Raw genomic sequence first — 26,254 nt, 5'->3', positions numbered from 1 at the left:
GCAGGTATACAGTGGTCTAAGGATAAGAACATTAAAAAGAGCACAAGTGGTGATGATCTTGTGTATGATAAGCTGAGCACAGGACAATAATATTACAACTCAATCTCAAATGAAAACTAATTAACCACTTATGAGAAAAAGGAAAAAGGGGATAGCAAAATTACAGCTTGTTTGCCAGTACCCCAGGGCCTCTTACTAGACTGCTTCCCCTTTGGAGACAGTAGCATTGTAGATAGACAGTAATAGAGCAGTAACATTGATAGGGCTGTCAGGAGGATAGTGTCCTAACACACCATGCAGGTGTCAGCACACCAGGGTGACAAAGCACGGGTGCTGACAAGCATCTGCTCCTCATCATTCAGCCTTCTGATCCCTAGAAATACTGTTCTACACAGGAATAATTTGCACAAACATGAATATACCAAACACCAAAGATAATTCCTACTGTAAGCATAAAGCAATATAAAGAAAAAATATGGAAGTATCTAAGACCATCCCAACCATTTATATAATTGAAATAAAAACAGTTTAGCATACACCTTGCCAGCACTCACAGTATAGCTCTGCAATGCTGGCGTACTGAAGTTCACCATCAGAAACTTCTGGTTCTAGAATCAAAACTACCTCACCTATTGCTCATCACTTTGCAGGAGAAAAATAAAACCTCTGCAGTAAATGCCAAGTGTATAAAGCAGGAATAACCTTTTTCAATTATTGTTTCAGAAATCTTCAGAAAAGTTATCTGCACAGAACTTCTGATGATTCCTCTCACTAATCTGGAGATGCAATCAAATCACAAAACATAGAGAGTCTATTCATATATGAGGCGGACCAACATCGTTGCTCATGTGCCACATAAGGAAACAATTTTAGCACAACTGTACCTTACATACAATAACTCTAGCACTCTGTAAGTGAACTGGACTTGCTGCAAAGATTGTCACAACAGTTAAATGCTGCAGACTTTACTCTGTGAGCTTCAAGCTTCCCGAACAGAACAGCATGACTATGTACAGATGATCAAGAAGTCCTAAACTGGTATACATTAATCTCATTCAAAGTGAGACTCGGCAGTCCTTGTGGGTCACATCCAACTGAGGATATTCTATGATTCATTTATCCACCTGAAAAGAAACACCTTTCATGTCACTAGAAAGCACAGATCCTTTGAACAAAGGGTGGCATTTCCACTGCAGCAACCAGTGTAACAGTGCTCAAAGAGAACTTCATCCTGCGCTCTCATCCCAAAGGGGCGATAAGGGCTCTCCAGAATAAATACAACAGTCCACTTCTGTGAGCCTTATTTAATCAAGTGACCTACTGAATTCTCACCAGCATAAGCACTTGTTTTCCATCACCAAAGGTCCATAGGACTAGAGAATATTATTTTGATACTGCAATACAAGAAAACCATACCTTACATTTGCTCTGATTTTATTATTGCCTACAGTTTCTAGCAGCAATTTGGACTCTACACTTTTCTGCACTAGAGCTGTAATAATGTACAGCTACATTCAGCAAGGCCTAGCAGTATTTATAGCAATATCTTTAGTTTCCTTTTGACGTTACCTTTTATTTCCATGCTGTAAGCAAAGACCACAGAATGCAAATATGAATTTTGATCAGCACTAACTGAAGAAAATTATAAAGAGTTCTTGCTGACAAAGCTGACACATTCAAGTTCTGTCAACAGCTCAACCTTTGAACAGCCTCACAGCCTTCTCCATCACTTCTGAATTTTGTTACTCCAGAACTGATTTGGGGAAGAGGTATGAGAATGGGCAAAGCTACTTCTTCGGCTAAACACAAGTAGTTCCCCACCTTGCTCAGCAGGCTTCACAAAGAGAACAGAAGGCAGAGGATGCTTTACCCGTTCCTTGCACACTGCACACTTGTGCTAAGAAGTAGTAACTAAATTAGCAACACTTTGGAGGCATCTGGTACTGCAATCTCCTTTCAAGAAAAACAAGCTTACTGTATAAATGATATACCAGGAGAGGGACCTCCTACTCCCTTGAAGCTGGCAATCTATGAAAGATTTCAGATAGCTCTAACAGAGCATCCAGGAGAATTAAAGAAATCACAGACATTTCTACACAACTAAATATCCCTTCACTTAGAAGTAACAGATTCCTACCATTCAGTCTTTACATCATTCTATCAGTAATTTGTCTATTAGCAGCTCACTCACTGAATTTTTCATCAACATATGAAGAAACTACTTAAAACTGAAATATTTTTCATATAAACATGATTAACTGTATGAATGAATTAGCACAGCAATTCATTCAAATTTTCCCCACCTTTCAAAGGAGCAATGCATTATTATAAAATATAAGTTTTAAACCAAGTCCTGCTTTACTCTCATTAATATTAGGCAGGCACGCAATAACAACATGCTGCTAACATAGCCAGCAAGACAAAATACCTTGTCAGCTCCTACAAGTTCATCAGTGGTGGCTGCTTTATTTGATTTATGATATCAGAAGCAATGTAAAACCCTGTGTGTGGTCCTTGGGAAAGAAAGTCCTCAGCAGTGGTGCTGCTGCAAGAAGAACTCATAGCCTCTCTGCCACACAGAGAGATGCAACTGCCAGCAAAGCCACAGAACAGACCAGGAAAAATGTGAATGGATCAAGAAAACATCATAGACACAGGTAAGCATACCGAACCTAAGACAGACATTCTGAACTGCAAAGGACTTCAAGGATGAGATGAGACTCCCTGCATTAGACTGGCTGCCAAACAATGTTCACAGCTGGACTTTGGAGTTTGATTCCTTGCTGCTCTTCGACACTTCTTATCCCAAATCAATACTACATTATTTAACAATTAGCACAACCAATTCCACCCTTTACAGAGAATGGAGCAAGTTTTTATTAGCTGCCCCAAAGCCATGAAAGACTCTCTCATGATAGAGCAAGGGAAAAAAAAAAGCAAGCAGAAGTCTTTGGCCACTCCAGTGCATCAAACTATCAAAGAGTTTGAATGCAACTGTCATATCTTTGTGCATCTGTAAACAAATAAAGCAATGAACTATGGTTGCATAACAATCTATTAATCAACATCCTTATGCAAAGGTCATCTCTCACAAAAGAAGTGAGCTCAACAGATTAGCTCTGCAAGAGTAGAGAACTGTGAGACTTAAGAGGCTGTGCCACAGTTTTCCCCTATAGCTTCTGGCAACAGAGACTGACACAGCTTTTCAACACTCATAGTTATTCACGGGCACAAGGTAGAAGAATTTATAAACCTCTTGCGTAATGTTAAAATTGCATCTATATTTGCTGCAGATCTTACACATCCAAATCCATCTGTAAATATCTCAGTTTCCACAACACTGAAGCCATCAGGAACTGAGCATATCAGAGATCAGGCAATGACGAAATCTCTGTCTTCCCACTTGCAATGTGTCATATGTAGATTGCGTATTGCCTGAAAGAATAAATAGCAAGCCCCTGATAAAAAGGTAAAGCAGGGATTTACTTTTGCTTTGCTTTTAGGTACCACATACTTTAGTTTGATCTCTACAAATTCCAGGAGGCTGAAGGGAAAACTAGAACAAACAAATATCAACAGAGCACAGCTTCTCCAGGTCTGGCACTGGCAATCTGCTGCTTCCTATAGGAAGTGCTCTCATGGCATATCTGCTTTTACTTCAGTGTTTGAGACTACAGCTTACTTCAAATAAGATATTCACCCTTCTTGACATCTGGACCATCCTCATGTGCCTATGACTAATAAGAACCTAGATATTCCATAGGTTATTTTTGCTGCAGTTCACCTGACACTGACACTTCCACACATGTAAGGCATTTAAAAATTAACAAGTTTATCTAAAGCGTGCAATGAAAGAAATTCTGCCCTTAGTCACTTATTATTTGTCTTCACAAATTCAGATGACATTGCGATACACCACAGTATGCGATACACCACAGTATGCGATACACCACAGGTATTTCCTATTTCTCAGTACAAACCTGGTTGTGGTATCTCAAATAACTCAACCTCAACAAACTCAAACCTCAACACCTAATGATAATCTTCCCTTCATAAGTTTAAAAACATTCCTATTTGCCAAATCATTATCTACTTGTGTAAAAAGTTTATTACCTTCCTGTTTATCACCTCCCTTTAAGTACTGGAAGGCCATAGTAAGGTCTCCCCAGAGCCTTATCTTCTCCAGGCTAAACAAGCCCAGATCCCTCAGCCTGTCTTCACAGGAGAGGTGCTCCAGCCATCTGGTCATCTCTGTGTCTCTTCTCTGGATCCTCTCCACATCTTTTCTGAGTTGGGGGTCCCAGACCTGGGCACTTAAATAACCACAGGACAGAACAATTGCTGTACATAGTTTGAGGCAAGTAAATTCCACAGCAAACAAAATTCTAAGAAATTGTCTTATTAACAAATTACTACTGCTTTGTTTTCACTGGAAATTGTAGAAAAGCTTAGTCTCAATGAATCAGATTAATTGAGCCAAAACATAGACCTCCCCTCTGCATAGACTCTAATCTGCATTCTGTGTGCTCTCTGGACAGGTGGCACTTCCTGAGGAAAGAAAGAGAATCAGGCATTAACCTGAGATTTTCTTTGCAAAACCAGGAGGCCCACAGCCAGGTCAGAAGAAAGGAGGCACTGCAGTGGAGATCTAGATAAATTATCGACACTGTCTGGAACTGAAGATATGATATCATCTGCACTGATGGGCATTTTGTTTGTGAAACCAAATCCAGAGCAAGCAATGAACCAGTCCTTGATGATTGATCTGGCACAAAATTACTCTACATTGTATCTCCAAAATCTTGAGTTACACTTGCTTATATTTAGTACATTTAATAACTAATAAGGCATGCAAGTTAATAAAATCCAAAAGCTACAAGAATACTTCCACAGCAGTGCAATGTGTCAGTTCCACCCTTTGTGCTGCTTTATTCTCTCTTTAGCATCTATATCTCATTTTCTTCAAGACTATTCCCCTGTACCTATTCCTGCAAATTCAGTTTGGAGGTGTCAGGGCTGCTGGAAGGGAGAGAGAACAAGAGAAAGTATTTTAAATTGGAAAAAATCCTCTAAGTTATTTGAAATATATTTTCAACAAAGAAAACTTGAGGCAATGTGATAAACTCTTTACATATTACCCTTATAAAAGGCTTCTGTCCCCTGGCTAGTTCACTCTTATTATTCAAAGAAATGAATTCCAGCTCCTTTCTATTCCCCTCCTTCTCCTCTCCTTTCTGAGGTGCTGCATTTGATTTTGAAAGGAATTGGGAATTTTGAGGCATTCCATACCTGGTGTGCAGGCTGTTACAAAGGCCTTTCATTAGGAGATTACATAAATGGTACTTGAAGTAATCATGGTACAGAAAAGATACTTTAAACGAACAATTTATTCATGCGATAAGCGTTGCCTCGTTTATTTTCCATAGAAATAGATCTGATTAATGTTTCTATTTTCAAAGCCCATTAAAGCACAGTCTGCCTTTGGCAAACCGTACACAGATTCACGATGTTAAATAATGTTTTTGCTTTGTTTATAGTATGTTTACTTACTATTATTTTGTGACGTAGTTTTTGTGTTCAGCTTGTGACAACCGCAAATGAAATTCTGTTGAAAATATAAACCAACAACTAACCTGAGATGAATAATTTCATCTCTCCACATCCAAATATAAAATAAAAAGAACCAACTACAAGATTTGAGAGCAAAACTGAAATTATATCACCAGCAGGCACAAGAGCTGCCAACCAAGAGCAGAATGGCAAAGGTTACAAGGTGAATGGGAAGTACGGAGTCTGATTAATTAGAAACTATTACCCTGTCCCTCTTTTAGGCAGACTTGCCAGCTTCTCTGCAGAAATGGTTCCCAGAACCTTCACCAGGTCGGTGATTGTGAAATAACTTCAGCCTAGGAAAACGCACGTTTTACAAATACTTGGTCTAGACAGTGTGTTTATCCATGGAAACTCTCAAGAAGCTTGAAAAAAGAACATTCTTAAGTTGAACAATATTATCTAGATCACACCCCATTACAAGGTCATTTCTCAGCACATTTTTGCTATTAAAGGAAGAACAGCGAATCACTTGTCCATGAAATCTGATGCTGCTCTTGAACACTTCAGGGTGGGTGTCTGCTTATCCCATAAAAGCAATGACAGGAAAAAAAGGCAAAAATACTATGTACCTCAAGAAGTTTACGGGTAGGATCATTTTTATAACTAGATTTATAAGAGTCTGAAATCACAGTATTATTTTCCATCTCTAAAACAACACTTGTTTGCTTTTAAAACTAATTACTGAAAGACAACTAAACTATGTTTGACAAAAAAAGCCACAAACTCCTCTCTTCTGTCCAGTTGCAATATAGCAAAGCACAAAATCCTTTACACAGAGGGAACATCCTTTCAACTTGGACATTAGCTTGGACAAAATTCTGCTGTAATTCATATATCCAATACAATAACCGGCATGCTTCTTTTCTGTTCTACTTCATTGAGACCAATCTGGATCCTTACCCTACTCATCTCAGCAGGATAACTAATATGTTAGCAAAGAGCTAATTTGGGGGGGAAAGGTTTGTTGTGGCCTGTTGTTTTTTGCTTTGTTTTGTGTTTTTTTTTTAACCTTCTCATATAAACTGCTCCCCCTAGCACTGCAACCAGTGAGAAGACTGATCCTCAGTGTAAAGCTGAAGCTGCCACACATAAATGACAGTAAGCAGCCTGCCGTTCCTTAGCCTTCGCTGGAAAAGGTTCCAGTACAGTAGAGGCTGAGGGGAGGCATGAAGAGTTCACAGGGGATTATGCATGAGGAGGAGAGAATGAGGTACTACTGCAGAGACAGTTTCAAAGCACACTGAGCCAGAAATGCCTCAGCTGCCTTGAGACTGGAGCCCAGTACCCCCAGAAGCATCACCAAGGGGCCATACTGTACAAGTGAGGTGGGTGCAACATCAGAGCCAGATGGTGTTGGAGCTCACGGGGCTCATAGACACTTTTCTGTTTTAACTCAGTATTAGTTTGGTTTCGTCTAAAAGAAATAGAGTCAAAACAGAAACAATAGTACTTACACATTCTTCAGGTTCACAGAGAAAAGCCAGCATCTTATTTTCCTCTTTAAGACTGCTCTCCACAGAAGGCAATTGGTCAGGGCTGCGTATCAATTTCACTCCTTTTGAACACTGTTTGAAAACAGTGCTCCAAATGCTGCTGAAATAACCCCCCCCCCCCCCTTCTCTTCCCCCAGTAGCAGCTTCTACATGAACACTCACTCTCAAATACCTTCCAAGCTTATTAGTTAGAACTAACCCACCTGCATGAGTTGGTAGAGAGGCACAGGTTATGCTCATCAGTACAAAGAGCAGCGTAAGGGGAGCAATGAATAAGCCTAACACAAGCCATAGCAGAGAAAAGCTGTCCTGCTTGCAGCTGAGTTGATTGCAATGCTCCTAACAAGAGGCAGTGCTGTGCCCTATGTCAGTAAACAAAACTCTATGCAATGACCTTACTTTCCCCCATGCTTTCCTATACAGCTTCCTAAAGAAGAGAAATTCCCACTGTACTTCTTAAATAGGCTGTCCTTATCCTAGTGTAAAAGCAAGAAAATTCCTAGCCATCAGGCCCTGTGCTGTAACTCCCATCATATTTTAGTATGATAAATAAGAAAAAGAAAAGCCTTACATAACAGTCTTCATTCAAGACACTTAGATCTGCAGCATCAAATCCATTTTACTCACTTTCAGTCACATAAAGGTAAAACCTTTTTTCACAGAAGGAAACCAAAGATGGTAGAAAAAGACAGTGTTTTCCACCAGCCCATTTAACAAATGAAACATTTACTTTCTGTTTGGTGTAAAGTGACAGCTGGCTTATTAGAGCTGACACTGATCCTCCCAAGAGGATTTCAGTGAGCAAGTCACAGAGGTGAAGGTCAAAGAAGCATAGGAATTAAATGAAGAGAGGAAGCAAGCAGCTTTCCCTTAAGGACAGAAATCAGCTAACATAAAGTTGTTACTTACAGGGCCCTTGCTGATTGGAAATAGAGCACCTGCAAAATGTGAAAATATATCCAGGCCACTTTCTGAATTTCAGTTTGTTTCAGACCTGGCTCCCTTCTAGCCATCATTTCTCACCTGCAGGAAGGACACTGTGAGTACATGGTTTTGTGCCATGTCTCTGCTTGATTTACACAGCATCAAAGGCAACTCATGTAATATTCATATTGAGGCATCATGCATTGCTTTTTACATATATGGGGAGGAGAGTTAACAAGGGATGATCCTTTACTTTTTAAAGTAAGAAAATAAGAAAAACACAGCCTTGCATTCTCAAGAAGTTTTAACTCTCCCTTGGCATGATTAACTGAAGAGATGAATGCCTGCTCTTCAAACCACTCCTAGCAGTTCAAAGATGATTTACCAAACTATCACTTCTTTGCTTGGCAGCACCACTTTGTTATGCTAACGAGACCAATACAGGAATACACGGGTGTCGAAAGTGCACTCAGAAAAAACATCATAAGATGATAAAGACGAGATCTGAGAAGTTTGGCTTAGCCATGAATTTTTGCACACTGCCAGATCTTATAATTTCTAATTCATTTTCAATTGTAACACTCTGGATAATATCCTGAGCTTCAGCACAACTCCATGTAGTACTCCGAGGAACTGTAGGTGTGATCAAACACATGACTTGCCTCTCAACAATGTTTATGAAATCCTGGAGAGAAAAGCTATTTGCATGCTATTCTTACTTAATACAGATCACCTATTCAAGTAAACAGGCAGAGATATAAACACATGAATAACTGGCTCTAATCTCTTTTAAAGGTCATAAGCCTACAAAACGGTTTTCAATACATTTTCAAGTATTAGCTTACCTCAAGCCTGCAGGTCTCACTCTCATATGTTAGGTACACAGAACAAGGTGCTTTTCCTTCCTGTAGAGATTCACGTGCAGAAGCTCAGGCCTTTCTGGGGCTTTTTGTTGTTGTGGTGGTGGTTTGTTTGTTTTTTTTGTTTGTTTTTTTTTTTACTCTGACATCTGCTGAGCAGCACCTTTCAGCAGCCCACCTACATCCTGCTTCCCCACCCCATCAGACCTGACAGATCTAGACTAAGTGTCCAGAAAATACAAGGCAAAACATCAAGGAAACAGCTGAACCACTCGATTTGCAGCTTCAGTTTAGAAGTCCAATTAACCAAAGTTATGATTAATCACTACTTGGATGTGAAGGAGGAAGGAACAGTTGCAGAAGAAATCTTTCTTAAGGGATAAGAGGACAACAGTACCTAAGCTCAGATGAGGTTATTCCACTGTATGTTTTCCTTAGTGCCTAACAGAAGTTCATCGAGTCAGGTGCTCTGTACAGCTGTCCCAAAGCAATCAAGCTTTTACCCGATCACCACAGTAATTCAAAGAGAACCTTCCAGAAATCACAGAGAATGGATACTCACTATAAGCATTTCCTTTTAGATAGCACTGCCACCAACTAGGCTGTCAGAGACCCCTATGCAGGACTACACAAGCTGCTCTGCAGCACAAGGCATTTTCAAATGGACCAGTGCCACCCATTCTGTAGCCCATTAAGACCAAATTGCCACATGTGGAGATGATTGAAGAGTGAAGAATGGAGTTAATTAGGCCAGGTACACAGGAGGCGAAAGAAAGTTGGCACACAGCTGCTAACACTACTCTAGTTGATTACACTTGCAGTAAACTTTGACTTTCTATACTATATTTGCTTTCTGAGCTCAAGAAATATGTTTTCTCCTGTGTTTCTTAAGTCAATATGAAGACTTGTACACAGAACCAGAAATAAGTTTCCCTCAGCAGTACCATCCTGTATGTTCCTCCTCAGCAATTTCGTTCAAGCCTATTGTATTTCCTCTTTCATCACCATAGCTTTCAGTCAGAAATGACATGTTATGTATTCGGCACAGAAAAAACTATAAACAGTGAATGGGAATAAAAATCAGCACATGAAGAGATGGTTGTAATGACAGCAAAGAACAACGTCTGTAGCTTTTGGGGAAAAAAAATATGGCCCAAAAGTTGATTGCTTATAAATACTGATATTCTCCATCAGACATTTCATGTCTTAACTCCATTTCCTTCAGTGTTTTTTTATGTATTTTACCTTGTATGACATGAACAGAGACTTAAAGTGACAGAGTACAAGAGCGTATAAAAGAAGAAACATGTTTTTATTTCACCTTTGCCAAAGAAGGGGGAAAAAAAAGCACCAAAAACTAGTGAGGCTATTAAAGCATCCAAAATTTATAATGTTCTTCATCCTTTTAAATAGTCTCCCTAGACACCATCATGCAGACCTTCCAAATCCATAAAATATGCCATTTTTGTCACCCCCTACTGGTGCAGCACAGTTTCAACTCCAATATTTGCATAGGTTTTTTGGTAGAATTTCAGAAGAGAACTTAAGAGCAAAGTCACAAAGGACTGGAATCTTGCAACATGAAACTGCACGGATGTTTCCTGTGAATATTATACTGCTGTGTCAATCAGTTCCAGTGGGACTCATCATACAACTTAATTGTACAATACATCTTCAGAATATATTAACCCAGATATGACTATTGATACCCACTGTATTTATATTATGAAAAATAAAAGAAATTTTATCTTACTCAAGCACGTGACAGGTTTGACTCTAAACCACACACTGCATTTAGTTAAAGAGCCAAAGGAAAGAAATGTCAGCACAAAAATATTTTGATGAAAATGGACCTATTTTAGGAGAAGCCTGGTACAACTGCCTTTACAGTGCTAGCACACTTCCACACCTCATCTGGATGTCAACCACTTTAAACAAAAAAGCACAGATATACAGTTACAGCTTTTTTCAGTCAGTCTGTAGAAACTGCCACATGTACAACAGAGAGAAAGCATCTATCCCAGTAACAGCTTTTCCTTTCCAAGAGGAAATATTTGCATCAGTAAAAGCAAATTTCAGAAATACAGAAATAAGTGCCTACATTTAAGTTATGTTTGCTTCCCACCAACTTCAGAGACAGGACAGCTTACATATGGTGAAGATAGGCTTCCAAATAAAATAGAGATGCACAGAAACATGAGCCTCAAACAGCAGAAAGAAGCATTATGAAAAAGTATGTTACCATTTACACATTCACCTCCTTTTTACATTCAAAGCACGCAAAAATTCTAGCTTCAAAATGCTTTGTCAGAAAAAAAAAGTTACTCGGCTGCCCAAATGCCACATTAACACACTCATTGCCTGTGCAGGGTGTCAGTACAGATCTAATCCCACAGACAACTTGGAGACTATGAATGAAAGCTGTCACCTGACAATAATTAGTATTGTTCCCATTTTCCTTCTGTATATACCAACAAATATGCTTTTTCTCCTTTTTCAGCTGAAGCAGCCAATTACCTTCTGTGCTTTGTAAGCTCCCGTCCACACTCCCCAGGAAACGGATAATGTGCTGTGCAGCACAGTGGGGAGAGCTCACTCAGATGCAGAATAATTCAGAACTTACTCATGTAAAGTCTCCCCGCTGCATTCACAGGCTGAGCTGTGTGTTAAACGCATTTATTCACCACCAAAAGACTATACTCTACAGTTATAGCCCTGGCAAATACTGCACATTTAATAATTCTTATACTCAGCTACACAATGGGGTTTTATTCCTCTACCACAGCTGTACACAAAAGAACAGAATGCCATTTCAGTACAAAACTCCTGAAGTAAACTTACCAGTTTGTGATTACATATTCAGTAAGCCTGAAGAGCTGAAAAGATTTTGTTGCAGGAGACAAAAGCTACCAAAGAAAATAGGCAAAGTTAACAAGAACGAAGGGAAACTCACATAAACGCTCTCTTCATTCATCTACTTAAGTGTTCCTGAAGACTAAAAGGGACCTTAAAGAAAGTGCTCTCAGCACAGACTACATCCTCTTGTCAGTCAAACCCTGCATAGTTTCAGCTAGGCGTCTGTCCAAAAAGACATGGAATTCTTCTATTTTTGTCTCCCAATGCAAGTGGAAACATTTCTACAGATCTGTGGTGAGGATTTCAATTTTTGTAGTGGTAAACTGCAGGAGGAATTTAATTAAAGACTCTGTTAAGCAGAAAACTGCCCACAGAAGAGGAACTGGAAAATGTGGAGATAAATAACAATTGCATTACATTACAGTCTGAAGCACAATAAAAACTTCCAGTGAGGTTAAAAATCCAGATGTGGTTTACTGGAACAAAGTTGTGAAAAACTTTGTTTTCATTAGCACTGTTGTCAGTGAAACAACAACAGATTTGTGGTTAAACACATAGGCTTGTTTCTTTTAATGAAACTATTTGAGTTTTAAAAGGTTAATGATTTTACAGAGGAAGCTAAACTTTTGTTTTACCACCCATGCTACGCCTGATGCATTGCTCATTTTTTTCAGCACAGGTGTTTCCTTAGAAGTACTTCACATCTTGCCCATTGCTGACTAAACAAACTCTATAAACCTATTATTCTCTAAAGTATGGAAAGACCTTGGAAATTATTTGTATAAAATTATTTGTATATATATATATATATATATATATATATATATATATTTGTACAAAAATATTTGTATAAAAAAATCAGTAAGAACGTATGGCCATTTCCTGTGTACATTCAGACTGGAAGTTGACACAGAAACACAGTGTACAACTTTACTGACCCCTTCAGCTCCCCAAACATGAAATCTTGCTCACAGAGAGAAGCAGCTGCATCCAGTTCGATAACCCAGAACTTTTGTCGCTGCTGCTTCTGCTTCTCTCTGCACTCAGCTTCCTCACCTTTTGCCTTTTTATTCTGTTATTGCTTTTTATTCTGCCCCCATCATTGTCTCTTTGATGTCTTTCACTTGCTGTCCCATTGCATTTCATACTGACCCCTCTTTTTAGTCCTCCTCATAGCTCTAAGTCCCTGTCTCCTGTTCCTGCTTACCAAGTCAATGCTCTGTCCCTCTGGTCAATCTTAGGGCTATTCCAGCCACTGCTGACTGCCAGTCTATCTCCCACACTACTTTCTAGGTGTAGAAAGCTCTTTTTGAGTTAGCCCATGAAGTAAGTTGGCCCTGCTAGCCACCATTCTTTAGTTCAGAACCTTCATTCGGATTCACTGGAAGACATTAGTTAACTGTAACAGTAAATCTGGGAGTGGTGAGGAACGAACAGTGCCTTTCTAACAGAGAAGAAAAGAAGCACTCCCTGTCCCCCTTGTTCTCCTTACTTACATGTTGCTTTTTGGCTCTGATGTTTCAAGTTTCTTTATGGTGCAAATGGCCTTGGGACACAAAATCTCTCACGTTGCATTCTGTAACAGTCTCTGGCATAACAGGATCCAGTCTTTTTACTCTGCTGGGCATTATGGCAAAACAAGTGAGAAATAAGTTATTTCTTGAACATCTTGCTACTTATTATCTCCTTCAAATCACAGCTCTTGCAGGATGTGGCTGTGACTGAATGAAGTGATATGTTTTAATTTCAGGGATTAAATAGAGAGAGAAAGAAACTGTGTAGATGGGGGAACACTGTAATCCTATATACGCTGTCAGCAAGGATGACAGGCAACTAATGCTTCAGCAGGGCAAGGAAAGGATGGACAGGACTACCCCTTTGAAGCACCTTGAGCGTGTTATGATGCAGGTTTCCCTAGCCAGCAATAGAAGGGCCATGAAGAAGATCAGAGGGCTGGAGTATCTTTCCTATGAAGAAAGGCAGAGGGAGTTGGGATTGTTTTGTTTGGAGAAGGCTCCAGGGAGACCTCATTGCAGCTTACCCTCCAAGCTTGAAGGAAGCTCTAGAAGCAGGAAGGGGACTGGCTTTTTACAGTCTTCTAGTGATAGGACAAAGAGGAATAATAGCTTTAAACTAAAAGAGGGGAGATTGTTAGCTGTTAGACACAAGTTCTTTACTCAGAAGCACTGGTGTTAAAGCTCAGAGAAGCTGTAAATGCCCCATCACTGGAGGCACTCCAGGCCAGGTTTGATGGGGCCCCAGACAGCCTGATCTAGTTGGTGTTAACCCTACCTATGGCCAGGGTTGGAAAAGGGTGGGTTTAAGGTCCCCTCCAGCGTGTGCCATTCTGTGATTCTATGATGCTCTGATCCCACCCTTTAATTCTCATGGTTTCCGACAGTGGGCCAAGCTAATTCTACTCAAGTGAATTTCCATGCCTTCTCTCTACAGCAGACAATCCAAAACAGACAATAGGCACTAGTGCAGATCATTGTTAAGCTCCACTTCCAAAGCCTAATATTGAAAATTTCTTCCAATTTTTCTGATATTTAAGTTTAGTAAAAGTCAGGGCTTTGCACATACAGCAGTATTAATGTCCAATTAGCGCCACATTTCATTCTGGCTGGCTGTCAGCCACCATTTCACCAGTATGACATTGTCTTCTGAAACAGAGATGCTTTATGGTACCTATTGCTTTACTGCCTTGTTCTAAAAATGCCTGATCTCCAAAATCCATCCATTTCAAGGAGTTCCTGAGAGGCAAAAAGCTCTGGATTAAGATTACTGTTCCATTATTGGTCAGAGCATTAATTTCCTACCAGTCACACCAGGCCACTTGTCATTTTTGACAACACATTTAATTGCCATTGCAGCCCCCACTGCTTTTTCATAGGTGCTGTCAAGATTATTTTAATTAAAATAATATCTATACAGAGGTTAATGAAAGCTGGGGAAAAATTGCACCAGGAGAGCATGTCATTCACTGCTTCCCATTAGTGGGTTTGTAAGAAACCAAATTTCTCCAGACCCCATGACTTGCAGAGACCAATTGAGACAGGAAAAAGGCCCATGACCAGCTTCCAAGGCACAACAGCTCCGGTTCACCCACTTCACCCTTTAGAGCCCTTTCCACAGAGCAGCCATCAGCCAAAGTCCTTGGTGTTCAGCAAATCCCCATTATTCTCCTTGAGCTACTACTGACACTGGTGATATAAAAAACTGCCCATTATGTCAAATGCTACTTTGATACCACCACAGACATGACCTGGGATCACCTGCACTTTATCAAAGTTAAAAAGATTTAGTATCTGGAAGTAGATTTCTTCTTATGCATTTTAAAACATACTAAATGATCCCACTTGTGGGAATTCAGTGCTTCCAACAGTAAATGCAGGCAGGCAGACACACAGCTACTATCTTTTTTTTGATCTAAGCTTTGAAGCAGACTGGTCTCTGCTTTAAATAAGTTCTATGTGTAATTAGACAAATCAATATGTGTTGCATGACATCTTACTTCTTACAGTTAGCAGCCCTCACTTTGTACTAAACTGTATCTTTGCAAACTAGTAATCTAGGAAATTACAGGGTTTCAGTCAAGCCAGCTCATTTTGTTTCTGCGTATGGTTACAGACCTCAGACTTTGCAGGCTATTTCAGCACTTACTTCCTCCATTTTCAAGAGTACATACTCACTGTGTGGGTATCTTTCTTTGTATTGATGGCAACAGACACATAAGTCACCTTTCCCTCAATTGGGCTGGGATGCACAAAGGTGAATGCAGTACAACAATGTGCCACTTGACTGTGACCTCAGGCTCTTCTTCTAGCTGTGCTATTTGTTTCTTTCTGTGCACCCATGTACGGTGACAATAATGGAGAGATAGTAGTTGTAAATACCCAAAAGTTTGTTTACAAGAAAAACTTACCCGTATGAAAGCCTTTGGTCTGCTGGGAACCACCAAGACAATCTCCACCGAGGAGAAATCTCCAAGAGCTGCCCTAGCGGTGGTCAGCCCTTCAGTAGGGTCTAGAGGAAATGGAGTCAAGCTCCATTTCAAGAGCACAGCTAAATTACTCTCACCTGTGCTCCCACAGCTGACCCAACACTTGCCTCAGCTGATTAATCAAAGGTTCAGGCTGTGATTACCAGTTTCCCATACAAGCCACTTTCTGTTCCACAATCAAATCACCACAACTAGCTGCTTTTAATTGGAAAAAATGGCTAGTTCTTGAGAAAACTCACTTCTGTGCCATGAATGCCACTCCCATCAAAGAGAACCTGCAAACTGCAAATTGTATGAGCAGCAGAACTAACAAAACTCATTTTTCCTCTAGATTTAGCAGTCTCCCTCCACTAGATGCACGAACTCGTTATCCATGAAACACCACAATTTTGTAGCCTTTCCTATTTACACAGCTGTTGAATAAGTCTTATCCCTAATTGTGAAGTGAACATCCCTATAACAGTCTATAAGACTATGGCTGACAAACTTTCCTATTCCATTCTGGAAGGCAGAGCTCTGAATGTTGCAGAAAAACACAGTATTGCAGACTGAAACTTTCTTCAGGCTCGCTCCTATGTTACATACTGCCCAGGTGAAAAAAGCATCCCATTGGTAATAAACAATGTACTGGCACAAAATTCAAATTGGAAGAGGTCAGTATTTCTCCTCCTCATCAAGGGGAAACACAAAACTGAGGGGCTACTGCCAATAAGGAAAAATTATTAACAGTCACAGCCAGAACCAGAGAGATTTCCATAGACAGTGTTGCTACCTGACCAGTTCACACTGTATCCAAACAAATCGTATTCCCTATCCTACCTGTGAGTGTGAGAGTCATTCTGTCTGCTACACATTTAAAGTTCTACTGGTGGGAACTCTCTGAAATGTAAAATTGCCAAGAGAAATCAGCCTTGAATAGGAAAAAACAGAGCAAGTTAGAAGATTAAAACCACAAGAACCAACTAATACATACAACTTTATTGCAGTGTAATTTTCAGGGGATTCTTGTTATTTCTTGCTCAATCTCCATCTGAGCTTTTCCTGGTAAAGGCACGGCATTGTAGCTCTCTGACAGACTCAAATTTGCTCGTGCCTTTCTGTGAATGTGATGATGCCTCAAAGCCTTTTCTATTAGTCTGTCCCATTATAAACCTCCTTTAGCTCATAACAGCTCAAATGCTTTCTGCTGTATGGATAAAGGAGCTCTTCACTCCTCACACACTGCAGCAATTCTGATTACTGGGAGGATATTTGAAATGTGATATTGTGAGGAGAGGTGTAATTATGTCTGGATTTGAATGGAACTATTCTAAGAGGCTCTGCAAAAGCAGAATTTCATGCCTGCTAGAGGCCTTGAGGTCAAGCAGTTCATTAGGAAATAATCAGGACCTGAAAAATGGTCTAGTTGTTTTTTGGATGCATTGCAAATTCCACTACCTTCCTAAGAATACAGTATTAATTGTGCTCATTGTAAGCACTCAGACTGGTCAGCATGCACTGGCTTCTGCACCAGCACTCCTTAGCACTGCTAATGGTACCATCACATTGTTTTTTTCCTGTCTACCGGATGTGGTTGCACCCTGCAATTGCATTCACACAGCAAAAAAAAATCTTTTCTGCTGTGCTTCTATTTCTTTCTTCTTTTTTTCCTCTCTCTCCTTGATCTCATCCTTAAGTTCAAAATAAAAGGTATAAATTCTGTTAACATCAGGGCACATTTCTTGCTTCATCTGATACATAGCCAGAACTGGACTCCCAAAAACTTAAAAGAAGGAAGAAGTAAAATTATCTTCCTCCTTTTAATTTAAAGTTTGGATCTGAGTCCATTCCGGATTATTTCTTCCCATTTTCTGCTTGGTATATTCTCATTTACATGTATTCTCTCTCCCTTCCTAGCCTTGCTCTGTTGTGCCCATACAGCAATGGAGCTATTGATAGTGCCTAAGGTAAAGCACATGGGAAAGTCCCTACATGACTGAAGCATTAGTTTGCTCGTCTTCTAACAAGAAAACAGAAAGAAAAATTCCTTTCTCCTTTTCTACCTTCTGTATGTACTTATTCCAGCAACTTAGTAATGTCACATTTCTTGTACAAGCAACGGATAAAGTCACTGCTGTGAGGGGAAACCCAGCTTTTCACTTCTCTCATGACACCCTGACCTACAAACAGCATGGAGGACAAGGCTACGTTTCTACATGTTCTTCCCACTCTTACAAGAACTGTGGCCCCAAACAAAGAGTTTAAACGGGGTTTTAACAGGATAGTCAGTTTGGGGGGTTGGTTTTTGTGTTTACTTTTTTGTTGTTGTTGTTGTGTTTTTTTGTTGGTTGGTTTTTTGTTTGTTTTTTTTTTTGGAAATACCACCAGCCAGACTTAAGCAGAGTATAATATTCTTCATATATATCTCACTGGGAAGAATAGATTTGAATTTGAGCTTAAAACACAAGGCAGCATTTTTCAAGCCCAGGCTCAAGAATGTCAGTAACCTCAAAGGCTGCTCACATGGGACTTCCATGAACTCGAGTCACGGCCTTCTGAGAACACAGTGCACCCAAAGCAGGCTGGAGAAATGCTAAAAGAGTCACACAGCCTCTAGTGAGGTCCATGATAATGCAGCACTTGGATATCATGGGTCCAATCATGCAAGAATGCCGAAACCACTGGAGTCCTTCCACACACACCCAAAAAAACAGGCTGTCTCCACTCTCAAAAGCCTTCCACCAGAAGACAAAATTAAGGCTTTGTCATCCAAATAAAATAAGCTGAATGGCTGGGCTGCTCATGTGCAGAAACATCTGCTGGATAGGGAATAACACACAGAAAACTGCCAGCAAGTGTCAAAAGTTCAGAGAAGCAGTAAGTAATCATCCTATTTCAGCCATTTAGACATAGATGAGACAGAAAATCAAGTCAAAAATAGCAAGCCTGTTGGGCAGAAGAAGTCACGAGTAAGTAACTATTTAGAATAAATAGTTTTCCATCACTGCTCTCAGTGAAGCTCCTTAGAAATGATCTTTTAGGAGTTGAATTCACAGAATAAGATGCCAAACCCGGGTACTGCAGATATCTGCGTTCAAGGAGGAGGTCTGTGGCAGTGGCAATCCACAAACACATACATTCCAAGGAAACAACACTAGAAATTTCCCACGACTCTGCCTAGCAATAGTCTCATCAAAAGGAGACATCAAAGGTGGTGTGCACATCTGCTGCAGAAAATGCAAAGACAGCAGTCTTCTACCACATGAAGTTAATGCTAGTGTACTAAACTAAACCCTGCATTTTTAGGACTAACCATCTATCAGTCTTTCTGGAAATTATTACCAGGAAGAAAAATGCTTTAAAGGAAAGAGTCGCTTTCTCTGATGGCCATGTGCTTAGTATCCAGTTGCAAAGCAAATAGCCTTTTAGCTTCTTATGCCAGAGTATCAGATTATTTTATTAAATTTTCATATAGGGTTACAAGGCTTCCTAATAAGTTTTCTTTCCATTTAAAAATATGGGGAAAAAAATGTAAATAATATTTTTAAAAGCACGAAAGGTTAATAAATCTAACTTTTTGGGGCATTTTATGGCAGTGACATCTGTACCTTGTTCTCAGGGAATTTCATGTAGTATGACAGCTCTCAGCAGTAACAACCATCAGAAGGAAGCCAGGCATCTAAAATGGAATTCCAGTCAGGTTGAATTAATCTGGATGTTACTATATACTTGTATTTAATATTAATGCGATGTGAAAAAAAATAACAAAAACCCACAACATCCCTTAAGATACAAAGTCATGTGCAGGGAAGCTGGAACACTCAAGTTTTCCCCTGTCTTGTTATTGCACAATTCAAATGCTACCCCAACTTACCCACTTCTATTGTCTGCCATATTGAATACCCAGTACAAGTGGCACACAAGGAACATTGTTTTATGACTCCTTCTCCCTCACTGTATTGTGTATTTCTCAAAGCCTGTGCTCTCTCCCTCTGTTTTGATCTTTAACCTTATAGCACTCATCACCACCACATCCAGGCCCAGAACAAATATGAAATGAGAGCACAGCTCTCTCCCCACTGCTTCCAAGGTGAGTTTAGTTTTATTGATATGGCTGACCTTACCATCATAACCTTGTCTACCCCAGCTGCTCTGCCTGTGCTGGGCACCCTTCTTTAACTTCCCTACCCTGTACATTAGTACACTACTAATAATTATTAAAAACCTTAACAGCAGTAGAAGTACTGTACCTCCAGATACCTACCATTGTGATGAGGTTGTACAATTTCTCAACTTCCAAAGGCAAGCTGGGAAAATGCTTCAGAGGTCAAAATTACTCATTGGAATGCACTGGTTCTTGGATGTATTTTTTTGTTCCTTTCCTTACCTGTGACATTTATTAGAAGGCATCATCAGGTTTGAGCCAGCAATCCTGAAGGTATGCTTCTCTATAAATATGCAAAGAACTCAATTGCTTTTTAGCAAAGCACTTGAATGTGCTTTTAGTTTGATGTCTGTGGCTCAGTAGCACAAGCTAAACTGATTTTGGAATTATATTGATCATTTCTAGACAAGCAAAGGACAGCTACCAAGTATGGCTGTTCCAGTTCATTTATACAAGGTATTCACTCTGCAGACGCCTACCTGGGGAAGACAAGTCAGTTGTACTGCAGGGCTGTTCCTTGCACTGCTCCTCTCATCGGGGGTGATTGTTCACTGTAATAATTCTCTCTGCATCATTCAGGACCCGATGAATAATTCAGTAGAGTTTCATTACTCCACCTGTCCTGTTTTGTTTACTAGAATATCTTTCTGTCATTCAGCATCTATACCTGGCCTCGAGCATAAAATCTGGAGAAAAAGAAGGAGTCCACAGTGGCTGAAGGGAATCCTTCCCTTTAATATTGGAGTCCTATGAACTGACAATACATTTGGTTTGAGGGGCATCAACTGACTAGAGAAACCCAACATAAACTTATCAATATGTACATCTTCTCTCCTTTACAGGTTTGGGAAGCTCAGGTCTCTTGCTGCATTACTTTGAACTGATAACAAAACATTCTGCTATTTGTAGAGGTTTTCTAAGGAGCAACTATGGTGGCCCTGTCCTCTGACACATTTAGGGTAAGCCCTGTGAACTCTGTCAAGATGCTAACAGAAAAAATCTTGGTCTGTTCTGCACAGCATCTACCAGAACCCCCCTCACGCAGGTATTATACTAGTAGGTTTGTAGACTGCAACACCAAACACAGCAGGATTTTCACTAGCACAGAAATTCTGTGTAGAGATGAAGAAACATTACTGAATATTTTGACTAAACCAGACAGACAAGTCTGAAGCCTTTAGTTCTTCTCCTCACTGAAAATACCGCTATGCCCAGGAATTTACCTTTCACCTTTTTCATTAAATGTCAGTAGTAGCTCTCTGTTTTGATGGCTAATGATAGGAGCTCTTTCAGAACATACCCTCATTACTAAACTGCTCTGGTAAAAGTAAAAATAAAAATTGGGAGCATGTATTAATATCTTCATTTAGACCAATAGCCCTATAAATAATTGTTGGGTTTTTTTAGACTATCTGCAAAACTAACAAAAATCTAGAAAGCTACTTCTGCTTTCTGGCTTGTTCTCTTCAGAAAGACAGCAGAATCAGCATGAACATTAGCAAGCATCCTTTTCAAGAACCGAATGTTGCTGCAAATATCTCACCCGAACCTCTTTTAACTGCTACTCCGGAGACTTTCTGTGTCTCCTACGCCCTCTAGCATCTGGAAGTTGCATTTACAAGCCTCTCCCTTTCTTGAGCATATTTATAGTTAGAATTTCCACACAGTTAATAAAAACTTACTAAAACAGAAAGTGGGAAGCCTTCCCCTCTCTTCTTGCCAGATATATTTTTTACCCGAGGCTGAAGCAAAAACATGAAAATGTTAGTGTGAATTCTCATAGACATTACAGGTGCTTTATGCTTCCCTGGCAGCGTGTGTGGGCCTTAGAGATGCAGAGAATATTCTCATCAATTTGGGGTCATCTGTGAATACTGTTATCAGTTGGGAAATGTCACTTAAATTATAGGAAATGGGTATTCCTATCTGGAGGAAGAAGTGAACTGTGAGACATGTATGATGTGACCTAATTACAATAAGTTAAATAAGATCATCAAATTGTATGCAGCAAAAAGCACCAAGTGCACAAAATGAGAGGCTGGATTTCTGATTAGAGGAGATTAAAACATGGGAGGGGGGAATGTGTGCATAAAAAAAAGGCTGATGTCCATAGATAGAGATCCTGCAGCCTCCAGGAGAAAGGAGTTTTCTTTGCACAGTTTAGAGGGGCTCTACTTCAGATCCCACCTGCTGTATCATTACAGTGGCACACGTAAAACATATTTTTGGCAAACATAGGGAACACTCAGATAATAAAACTTTAAAAGAGGAGGGATACTGGTATGAGAAAGGTCTTGGTACCCTTGTGGCTGCCTAGGCTGCTCTTTCTGTGGGTGGGCCCCTCCAGCTACTTGTGTTTCCAAGAGATAGGGTGCAGCGTGAGGGGCTTTAGTTACCCATGCTACAGGTCTCAGTGCTGTTATTTTAAGGTGCTATTCCATCATCTTTCAGAAGTCAATTCCGTAAGTGGATGGTTTTCATTTTATCTCTTCAACTCCAGCATTGAGATCTGTTTCTGTTTTCCATTTGATTCTCTGCTTGCATTATATTAGGAACATAATTCAATACTTATTTTTATAACTGATTTAACACTTAGTATATTTAACTATAAAATGATATGGAAGAACTTTCCAGCTTTGGAGGAAATGATCTGTGTTAACTAAGAGTACAAACCTTGCTTAGAAACTTACTCAGAAGTGTCTTGGAGGACTTACAAAGTGCTAAAAAGCCACTGGGACTTTTCCATAGATTAAATGCCAGTATTTACAGAGAAAAGTCATTACACCAACACTGTGATGTGCTTGCTTGGGATTCATTTGTAAAAGCAGGCCAGTTCTACCCACTAATAACTATGATGTTCGTTCAATCCAAAAACATGGTTATATCATGAGCTAAAAATGGAATTACAAACTATCTATGTAACTATTTAGGGACATGCTAATTAGAATAATTGGCTCCCTCTATGACAGTGGAGACCTATAACAGCCTTTCAAGCATGTCAGCAGAGTAATGGGCAAATTAATGCTGTCCATATTGTTGATTTGGAGTTCCAGATTGTTTGCAAAGCTATGAAGATGCTAGAGTGTATAAATAGCCATAAGGTGAACATTCTTCTATGGAGCAGAAGTGGCCTGAAAGACAGCGAACAAAAATTAAGCAAATGACTGGGTTTTTAAAAAGAAAAAAAAAAAAACAAACAATAACAAAAAGGCTGCTTGAAATCATGATGTATGAGCTCAGCAAAGCCACACTTAGGGCAGATAATTGTGCAGTGAATAGAGGTCAGTGGGCTCTACTGAGGTGGAGGCAGTCGAGGTCCTTGGAGGGAAGGAGGAGGAGGAGGAGACATCCTGGCTTCTCAAGCACTCAGATTGTAATCCTGGGAGCAGTCACCCAAGACAACCTTGCTGGCAGCTACTCAAGAATGTTGTGCCCATGACTCCACCATAAGTGATCATCACCTCCAGACAGCCACACTCCCCTGTCATTTAGTCTCCTTGGAGAAGACTGAATAGGTGAATGCAATGCCAAATTGCTTCATATGCTAATGTGACAAGATACTATTAGGAAAAGCCATTGAAAAGAAGAATTGTGACACAACAGAAGTAAATAGAAAAGGCAGACTACTACAAGTGTAATCTTCTTTGGTGGGCAGCCAACATCTTTGTAACAAAACACTGTGTGGGATCTAAGAGTATTTTCTCAGATACAGAGGAAAAACGCTTGCCCAAAGGTACACATTCAGATATTTAAAGACAACATTTGCCTTTCTGGAGGTGACACTAATGAGTTAGCTGGGATCACAGTTCGGCCCCAGCCAAAGAGGTAATTGGTGCAAAACAACAATTGTGATAAAAGCCAAGAAAAGAAAGGAGAATTGTTGCAAGCCATTTTATAACTCTAAGGATGGATTGAAAGATCCTGGAAAATGTACTGCAAAGTTTGGCAAAATTTAGAAACTGAAATTAATACTTGCTGGAAAAAAAAAAAAAAAAAAAGTACTAGGATCTGTGGGCGTTTTCTGCAAAAGAGAATTTGAAAAGGAACATCCTAAGTAAAGGTCAGTTCTGTGCAGACTAAAGGAAGGATGTGGTGTCTATTAGAACAGTAAAGAGGAAGAAAATTTATGTGCCATGTAGACCCCACCCAGCAGATGGGAAGGGTTCAATTAATTGTCACAAGTAACGAGCAAAACCAACTTGGACCACAATTGCCAGTGCTCAACATATGTGAAAACAAGCTTGAAATGCTTGAAGTGCTCAGGTGTTCTGAGATAGCTCTGACACTGTTCAATACAGACAAATGCAAGGCCCAAATTCTCTAGCATAGCTAAACTACCCACCTTGGAAGGATGTTCAATCTGCTAATTATACATGGTAGTGCTGGTTTAGACAGTAGATACCAAAATTTACTACTGCTTACTAACAGTTGCTTTTGGCAGTGCTTGGTGTTGGAAGCAATAGCATTAGCTGTTCTCCCTTCTCACACTGCAGATGATGAAAGCTTTCAGGAAGATGAATTCCACTAAGAGGAGGAAAAATAGATCTAAATATATGGAAAGAGCCACAGTAAATTCACTTGGGTTCTTTCAAAATGATGCTCTATTAGTGCGCGCAGCTATGTCCTGGTGCATGATCATGAACCAAAATCTCAGCTGGATCTAGGAACAGGAAGACATCTGCCACTTGGCAAAGAGCACATGGCTGAACAGCTATAGCTCCTGCAGCCATTTTGGCAGCTGAAAAGGTCCATCAGGAGATATATTGATGTTGGAGCTTCTGTCATCATTTGGACCTCACATACCTCTCATCCAGACCCTGTAGCAGCTCACCCACACCTCCCCGACACCCTGTGTGGAGCCACAGCCCTGCACAGTGGCCCTGGGGACCCATGATACCCTGGGAGCCTACAACACCCTACTGCTGTCCCCTTTCCCACAGGGCTCTGGGAGGTGAGCAAGCAGGCTGCTTCATGGCACCAGCCCAAGGCCACCCCTGCTCACCTGGCCTGTGTCCCACTGGGAGCTGCACTCACCACAAAGACAAAAGCAGAAGCATGTGTGTATTTCAGAGGAGAGGGCTCCTGCAGCTCCTCACTGTGCTTGTTCACTGGCCACAAGATGGTGCCTTTCTACCTCCCATCAGCTCAGGGAGAAGACCAGGTGGAAATCAGGACCTGCCTTAGGCTCACATCATGCTTGTCTGTATTTGTACTCTTAAAACAAACAAACAAACAAAAAACCCTATCAATTCTGCAAAATAAACTCCCCCCAGAATCTACAGTGATGGGAAGACAGTCTTCAAGAAATTACCCTCAGACAGTTATTTCTCAGAAATTTCTTCCTTCTTTACCTTTCCTTGCAAAGTCCCCATCACAAAGACTTTACTTGCACACAGATTAAATTGGGTTCAGGGACTAGGAGGGTGCATATTGTTGCTGTTTGGTTCTGTGGGTCTTTTCTTTGTTTGGGGTATCTTTGAGAGTTGACAGTTGTAGGTAATGTTATCAAGAACAGCATTAAAAAAAAAATAAATTGAAGCAATTTCTTCTGGATTTTCAGAAAGTCAATCAAAGCAATCGACAAACTCCTGATGGCTCTGCAATTTATAGGGTTGGAAACTACATGTGAAGGAGCCTCAGATGTGTCTCAGCTGTAAACTGAAACAATAAACTGCTTGAGCATCAATGTTTTAAGGCCAGAAGGAGACAAGGAACTGTGCCTGGCTTCTTACTGAATATGTATCATTGGCTTACATGTATTCATCCTGGCATCTTATTTCGGAGCAGATTAAGCTGGGTGCCATAGTAAAGAACAAAAACCAGCTACCACCTGTGTTCCAAGGCTCTACAATGACATGGAAAGCACTGTTGTGACGATCAGGTGACCACAGCACATTATCCATGCTTTGTGCAAAGAAAAAATGACAAAAATATGCGAAATCCAGAGAAAAAATGCTTCCTGACTGCAAAATTGGGTCTTCCACACATGACCCAAGTGGGGTCTTGCAGAACAGGGCTTCATCTTGCAGTTCCAGTAAATACAGATGTGGTAAATCTAAGCTACTTCAGAAGTACACAGACAAAAAGTACCGAACTGTCTCAGCATAACATTTCTAAGCTAAGGAGAAGCCATCCCATCTGCATCCTTTCCTTACCCACTTAAACACTAGAACTTTTCCCTCTAAACTGGCTTATATCTTCTAGAAGTTATACCTACAAGGTCTGCTTTGTATACTGACTTACCATAGCTGGAATGTCCTTCAAGTAGTAAAACCATGGCCATGAATGAGCTACAGAAGCATCACCACTGGGCAGCCTTACTGACTATATCTACATCTGGTTGACCTCGCTTCTCTTTTTT

General features: G+C 40.2%; 1 protein-coding gene across 7 annotated transcripts in view; it reads right to left on the bottom strand.

The window, feature by feature from the left end:
- The window catches only part of INSC (INSC spindle orientation adaptor protein), a 128,415-nt gene extending 103,692 nt beyond the window's left edge, over positions 1 to 24,723 (bottom strand). For 2 of the 7 annotated variants that reach the window (XM_015864117.2, XM_032445035.1), the window contains exons 1-3: positions 15,672 to 15,813; positions 13,243 to 13,366; positions 11,732 to 11,796 (exon numbers count right to left, since the gene is read on the bottom strand). The gene's annotated coding sequence lies outside the window, so the exon portion shown is untranslated. Of the gene's footprint in view, positions 1 to 11,731; positions 12,253 to 13,242; positions 13,367 to 15,671; positions 15,814 to 19,336; positions 19,408 to 19,992; positions 20,346 to 20,372 lie in introns of those variants that run through there. The other 5 variants (XM_015864118.2, XM_015864119.2, XM_032445034.1 and 2 more) reach the window with 5 other exon arrangements.
- Between the last annotated feature and the right edge of the window lie 1,531 nt (positions 24,724 to 26,254).

Source organism: Coturnix japonica, chromosome 5 (assembly GCF_001577835.2).
Source record: "Coturnix japonica isolate 7356 chromosome 5, Coturnix japonica 2.1, whole genome shotgun sequence".
Lineage (NCBI taxonomy): Eukaryota > Metazoa > Chordata > Aves > Galliformes > Phasianidae > Coturnix > Coturnix japonica.
This window is presented reverse-complemented; position numbering and strand designations above follow the sequence as displayed.